The following is a 7,907-nucleotide window of genomic DNA, read 5'->3' as shown; positions in this document are numbered from 1 at the left end:
GGCCGACTGTGCATTTGCCGGGGGTATGTTGCCATCTCCTGTCCTTAAGAGGGAAAATGAGAATTATTGGAAAAAAAAAATAATAATCTCAGGACAATGCACACAGCGCCATCTAGACCCAAGTTAAGCAACCTAAAACTTGTATTATGGGTATTAGATAACTGATAAATACATTGATTTTTTTTTCGTGAATACATACTATTATATACAGAAAATTAATACAGAAAACACCCAGACACAAACCATCATATTCATGAATACAAATGTTTGCGCCGTGCGAGGAATCGAGCCCGCGACCATTGGAAGTAAGGCGTTATGCTAAACCGCTAGACCACCGAGGCCGTCGGATATTCAGCCTTAAGGAAGGAGATCCTGCCTCTCATTCATTCATAATTTAAGAACCATGCTCTTGTTGGTGGAGCTTTTGCCATTTCCACGGTCTTCCATCGTGCTCTTCAAATATTGATACGACACGACTCCAATTTTGTCTTTCATTTGCTTGATGTAGCTGTTCCTTGGTCTTCCCCTCTACCTACTACCTACTATTCCTCCCCCAAATTAATTTTCACAAGTTCATTGCGTGACTTCTCCTCCCCTCTTTCCTTCTATCGTTCCCTCAATAATAACATTAACACACACAACGTATAAAGTATCCTAACATTTTCCTTGTCTATTTTCTACCGTATTCAATATCTGCCTTTTTCATTCTTAGTTAATAGTAGAAAATAAATTCCATGTTCAACCTACCAGAGACCACCCATTTGTAAAGTTTCACAAACCAGGTGGTCTCCAATTACAAAATTGACACAACTTTTCAGGTAAACCTACAATTTACCGCGAAATTATAATTTAAGTGTCCATTACTGCAAATTAGTCGAGATGCGTGAAGTTTGTAACACCCCAAATAAAGAAAAAATTATGATAATTTCCGAAGAAAGCTGTCTGTCGCTCAGTTGAAGTGTTGTGTGTGGTCTTAATTTAATTTAACACTACATTTTTAATCCGGTTTCGTTTGTTTATGAATTCTAAAGAATACTATTTGGTCCTTTCTAAGTATCTAAAGACATTTTTATTCCAAACTTATGGAAAATTATATCAAAAAGATTAGTGAATCTTTAAGATTTAAGAGAAGATTATTTTAAAAAGACTTACTAATATTTTCAAAATAATCTTCCATATTTTTAGAATGAAGATGTCTTAATTGAATTTAAATATATTTTCCTGATGATTAAGTATAATGTCGGTTTATTTTTAATTCCCTTAGCCTTAAAAAGGCAGCTCGTAGGTTCCTTAGGTAGCCTTAAAAAATTGATGTATATATTAAAAAACAATTACTAGACTAAATTACTATGTGTTTAAATAACAATTAAGTTATGCATAAACACATTAACGAGAGCAAGATTTGAAAACACATGTGGAGCATCACGTAGTTTTTTAATTGGATTTTTTTTATGAGTAACTGAAATGACTGTCTAGGGATGTGACATTCTGTGTAAAAAATCGATTATTAATTAGTCGATTTCTGATTAAATAACAATCGATTTGAGCAATCTCGATTATTTTCTTAACCCTAATTGTTATTGTTTGTTTTGGCCACTTGGTTGTAACAGTCTGATGAAAAAACTCATCTGTGAAAAAAATATTTTTAAAAATAATTGCCAAGCAAGTTTACGGTCTTCGTGGTGAAAAATTTTACCCGTTTTATATATGTAGGTGCGTTCTTATCTGTTCTATTCAATATAAATAATTCATTATATTAACACACGTTGGTATTCTCTAATTCTCCATAATACAGTCCTCATAATGCACTGTTCGCGATCGACACTTTTCCATTACTTAAAAAAATACATTTACATTAAAATGATTCAATTTGAAAATAGAACGTTACACGTAGAACAGATATTGTTTTGTTTCTTTTTATGAATTTAAACTTTTCGAACATAAAAAAAATACATTTACAATAAAATTATTCAATTTGAAAACAGAACGTCATACATAGAATATGGATATTGTTTTTATGAATTCAAACATTTCGAACATAAAAAAAATGTAATAGTTAGTTATTTAATAATAATAATAATGTAATAATGTTTGTAATAATTTAGTTATTATATTATATTTTTAAAATTTTTAATTTTTTGTTCTTAGTTGTACAATTAAGTAATATTAACATTAGAAGATATTAAATATGGTAATATGGAATTACCAAATTACATAAATTTAAGTAGAAATATCTCTTCATTGATATTAAAAATAAAAAATAATACATTTACATTAAAATTATTCAATTTGAATATAGAATGTATACATAGAACCTACATATTGTTTTGTTTCTTTTTAACAATTTGCACTTCTCGAATGTTTCGTTACATCATATTTATACTCGTATATAGTGTACTCCACCGACAAGAGCACAGCTCTTAAATTGTGAATGAATGAATATAGTGTATATTCAACCTATGTTTTTTTATATTTATATATATATTTAATGTTCCAAAGAGCAATATTCCATATTGCTCTTTGGAACATTAATATACCATGCACAGTGAATGTATTTCTAGTGACGACGACGTACCCGGCCGCTGTGACGGGACATGACGTGCTGGCGTGCCAAAAACTGTATTCCACGAATCATTGAGTAGATGGCCGGATTAGTTTTTGTGATGCAAGGTGTTGGGTTTATTTCCTCGTTACGTTTTTGTTAGGAATGTTTAAATAAACATATAGATAGGAGAAAGAACAAAAACATTTGTTTGTATAGAGGATTAGCTGTATACTGCGATTCTGCTTGCGTTTACTAGAGTTAAAGAGAGGAAAATGGATTAATAGAAATATAATAATATTGCCTTAGTGGTGTAACGGTTTAGCACACCGCCTTACTTCCGAAGGTTACGGGTTCGATTTATCGCACGGTACAAACATTGGTATTTATGAGTAAGATTGTTTGGTCTGCGTGTTTCCTATATTTAAAAAATGTATTTAAGTAATTATATCACATGTCTAGTATCCATAATATGTTGTTTGTTTAGCTTGATACTAGATGGCGTTGTATGAACTGACTTGGGTTATTATTATTATTATTTATGTATATATGTTTTATATATCTCCCTTTTTACGAGGGTAATACGTTCAAACACGTAGGTCTTAGCCAAGCGTGGATGAGTTATATGATGATGATAAAAGTGATGAAGAAAGAAATTTTCTTACAATACGGCATGTGTTGAGAATGACGGTTTTTTATAATAGTTCTATTGTAGAGGAGGGGATTTGCAACGTGTCTACGTGTTTGCAAAGACTTCTTGGTATAATTCCTGTGGATGACAGAACTATTGGTATTATATGGATGGTGTGTGCTTTCCATTGTTTTTTATTATTATTATTATTGTTAGCAATAGAGTGACTCCATTACTAACGATCCCCCAGTCCAGTGGGTCCAGCCTATTTGCATCATATTCAAATAACGTCATTGCAATCTGAGTACATGTGTGTTTGTGCAGTGAACTCACCTCGTAAATATTATTCTAAGAAGATCCACGCGTGAGCGAACAAGTGGGCATTCCCCATCGATGCCAATTGATATGCCGGCCGCATTTGGTTCCACGGGTTCGTTGAAGCTGAACAATATGTCACATAAATTGATAATTATGACTTGTTTATAAGGAACATTCAATTGTTTTAATAATTTTCCTTTACATTAAACAAAACTTACGGTTGTAGGTACAAAAAAAGAAATGAATGCAAATGTGTGTGTTACGATCGAATTCGATCGAATTCAAAAATAGCAGCTGTTGTACAGAGTGTATTTATATTCCAAAAAACGTGATGTTCGCGTAATTTTCTATATGGAAAGTCGTGATTCATGAAAACAAAAAATTATACTTATTAACAGAAAGCTTCTTAGCACTAAATTGGAGATGAAGTTCATAGCATATCACATGTGCGGGTGCCGGGTCCATCCTGTGGCAGAGAGGGAAATTCCGAGCAGTTCTTGGGACCCGGCTGTAGGTTTAAGGGGCCCCGATGCACGTCAACACTCTCATTAACCCCCGGTGTGTCTCTCGCTACCCAACCTACCTAATATAGCACTTACTGCATTTCCAAACGGGCCAAGATCTTTTAGAGGATTGCAGACAGAATTCGCTGGTATACTTCTCGCACCCACATCGACCGCATATAATATATAATGATATATAATATGATTTATTTATTTCTCCTCACAAACATGATGGCAACAATACATGTAGTATTTTTTATAGTAAAATATTAAATTTATTATTTTAATCGATTTGCTGTGAGGAGCTGGTGTCTGATCATAACCTGTAATACAGATCACAAGCATATAAATCAAGCACATGGCCATTTTATTATATATAAGTAAATCTTATGTTTATACTAAGGAACCTTGACTTATTTCTCAAAAATATTTATTTTATTAAACTTTCTAAAAATGAATCTTTATTTTTGTAAACTTATATTATACAAGCACATTTCAAAAGAATAAGAGCTGAGTTTTATGTTAGCTCGAATGCTCGAAGCTCTCCGAATTGAAGATAGTTTTTGACATGTCATAAGTGTCTGTAATAGATCTACATGAAAAATATATTTTCATTTGATTGAGAATTTGAATCCGCATTAAGGTTAGTTAAATCCTTATTATTGATACAGATCTATTATAATGCAAGGATTCTTTCTTCTTTCTTTATTCACTACGTCATTATCATTCAGTTCATAACTATTTTAATGGTAGATTTCTTTCTTCTTTCTTTGTTTATTACAACATTATCACTTACCTCATATCTATTGTAACGGAAGGTTTCTTTCTTCTTTTTTCTTTCTTTGTTCATTACATCATTATCACTTATTTCTAATTAACACTCATGAGTAACTAAATGAGACTGCTAACATTTTGTTTAATTTTTAATCTTCAAACGCATCTTATGGTTTATGACGCACGAAATCTGTTAATTAGTGGCCAGTAATGTTTCTGAAGATTACAATTACGTCCATATAATGACTAACACACTTGTATAAGATTGGAACCCAACACGTTCTGGGAAAGAGTGACATAAAGTTTAAAAAACATGTGTAGTTCACGAAACGTGTATCCGATCCTATTGTATTTTAATTATCTATGACAAATGCTTTTATGAACCAGGAAAATATGACACTTGTTCGAAATTTGACAGCCTCGGTAATCTAGCGGTTTAGCACACGCCTTACTTCCGATGGCCGCGGGTTCAATTCCTCGCACGGTACAAATATTTGTATTTATTAGTGTAGTGTAGTGTCTGAGTGTTTTCTGTGTAAATTATGTATATATTTACAAACAACGTCTCTATGTATTTATAAGAGTTTATATATAATATGAGCTCTGCTTTGCTTGGGATTAGATGGCGCTGTGTTAATTGTCCACTCACTTAGTAATATTTCACTCGTATAATAATATTATGTAATATTATTATGCGAGTGAAAGTCGTATTAAAATCCAGTCGATTAGCAAAAACAAATAGACAGACAATTTTTTAAAAATTAACTTTTGTTGTAAGTACAGTATACACTTTCATATGTATTTAGTGAAACGCTGTTAATTAGAAATTACAAACAGATCTTCAATTTTATTTATTTGTATAGATTAGTTGAAATTATTGGATATATTTACGGCAATCAATAACAATAAACGATTACTTAAATGACAATTTAAATAAATAAAAAATTAAAAAAATGAGTGGAATAACACTTTCTCCACAAATAACCAAAGAGTGGCTCTTAAATTATGAATGAATGAGTTTAGTTTATTTAGTAGTACAAAGAAAGAGTCTTAAATTATGAATGAATGAGTTTAGTTTATTTAGTAGTACAAAGAAAGAGTTTTTCCAATTTTTCAAAAAATTCCAACTAAAATAAACGAATTCCCGAAACGACTTGTATGAGTGTGTTGATAAACTCACTCATTGGCTGTTTGAGACGAAAGAGTGGAGTAACTCTTACTTCTCAAAAAACTAAGGAGTCTCACTTAAATTACGAATGAATAAGTTCAGTTTATTTAGTAGTCTCACAACAATAAACGAATTCCCGAAATTTGTGTTAAATTACGAATGAATAAGTTCAGTTTATTTAGTAGTAACAAAAGAGTTTTTCCAGTCTGTTAAGAAATTCCAACAACAATAAACGAATTCCCGAAATGACTTGTGTGAGTTTGTGTTGATAAACTCACTCATTGGCTGTTTGAGACGAGACGAAGTAGTGGAGAGTTTGTTAAAAAAGTAACAAAGAGTTTTCCAAAAAATTCAACAATAAACGAATTCCCGAAATGACTTGTGTGAGTGTGTGTTGATAAACTCACTCATTGGCTGTTCGAGACGAAAGAGTGGAGTAACTCTTACTTCTCAAAAAACCAAGGAGTGGCTCTTAAATTATGAATGAATGAGTTTAGTTTATTTACTAGTAAAAAAAGAGTTTTTCCAGTCTGTTAAAATAATCCAACAACAATAAACGAATTCCCGAAACGATTGTATGAGTGTGTGTTGATAAACTCACTCGTTCTTGAGAGTTCAAGAGTTCTATTTGAGATGTGGATTATTGGGTTTTGCCACTGTACATGTGTTAATGAGAAATGAAGCATAAAGTTTGCGTCACTCGCCTCGCAGACAATAGCATCATCAATTTGCTTTGTTAATTGATTTTCTAATTGATATAAGTTGCATATGGATCGCTTATTATATTTATTATAATAATACGAATATATGAACAATCTATATATAAATAAAATTGGAGTGTCTGTTTGTAATATTGAAATAACCCTTTTTTTGCATATGAATATATATACGGTACATATACCAAAATAACATTTTTTATAATTTTTGTCTGTCTGTCGGTCTGTTTGTTCCGGCTAATCTCTAAAATGGCTGGAGCGATTTTACCAATAAAAATTAAAAATGTTATTTTGGCATATGTACCGCATATGCATGTAGTAAAATACGGTTATTCTAATGTTACAAACAGACACTGCAATTTTATTTATATGTATAGATATTGTAATTGTGCGAAATTTTAGAGACCTCCATCCGCACAATACTCGTAAATGATATACAAAGAGTTTGCTTCGTGTATTAATGAGTATATAGATATTGTCTTAAAACTTGTACTTTTTATATGCTTTCATTTTGTTTTTTTTTTTAGATTCATAATGTAGTTTATGACAGGAATAAATTTGAGACTTGATTCGTCAAATGTGATAAAGGAAACTGCTATATGGTAAAAGAGACAGTAAAAAAATCTACATCCGGTCTAAGTTATTATAAAAATCACTATTAAAAGATTTTGGTTTATTTCCTCTACTGTTCATAAAATTTTCAATGTAAAACATTAATGTATATATATTTACTTAAATACTATACTATAACTGTAGAATTTATAGAAATAGTAATATGATTATTAATTCAAGAACAAAAGGTGTGCGTTGGCCGGGAATCGAACCCGGATCAACTGCTTGGAAGGCAACTATGCTGACCATTACACCACCAACGCCGACGAGATGAGCATTGAAATTACAAATAATATTCTCTGATTTTGTTTTATCAGCCTTTCTAGGCGGCGCGGCGTGCTGTAATAATGAGGTCGTATTTGGTAATCAGCATTTTGGTGCTAAGTGATATTCGACCATCTTCGAAACTAGTACGGTTCTAATTCTAGTGTACTATTATTCTATTTGTTACTTAAATACGTTTTTATGCAAATATATATATTGTATACCAGCTGTACCCGCAACTTCGCCCGCGTGGAATTTAACTTTATTTTTCTAAAATAAAAGTAACCCAAGTTACTCCTTATTACACCTGTCAAAAAAAGTCCCGTCAAAATCGGTCCAACCATTTCAGAGATTAGCCGGAACAAACAGACAGACAAAA

At 31.7% G+C, this 7,907-nt stretch overlaps 1 non-coding gene across 1 annotated transcript; it reads right to left on the bottom strand.

Moving 5' to 3' along the window:
• Positions 1 to 7,455: 7,455 nt before the first annotated feature.
• On the bottom strand, positions 7,456 to 7,527 carry Trnag-ucc (transfer RNA glycine (anticodon UCC)). The gene has a single exon. It is a non-coding gene; the product is annotated as a tRNA-Gly (tRNA).
• Positions 7,528 to 7,907: the final 380 nt, after the last annotated feature.

The sequence above is a fragment of the Achroia grisella genome, unplaced genomic scaffold (assembly GCF_030625045.1).
Source record: "Achroia grisella isolate CSIRO2021 unplaced genomic scaffold, CSIRO_AGI_Agris_v1 utg971, whole genome shotgun sequence".
In the NCBI taxonomy this organism is placed as follows: Eukaryota; Metazoa; Arthropoda; class Insecta; order Lepidoptera; family Pyralidae; genus Achroia; species Achroia grisella.
This window is presented reverse-complemented; position numbering and strand designations above follow the sequence as displayed.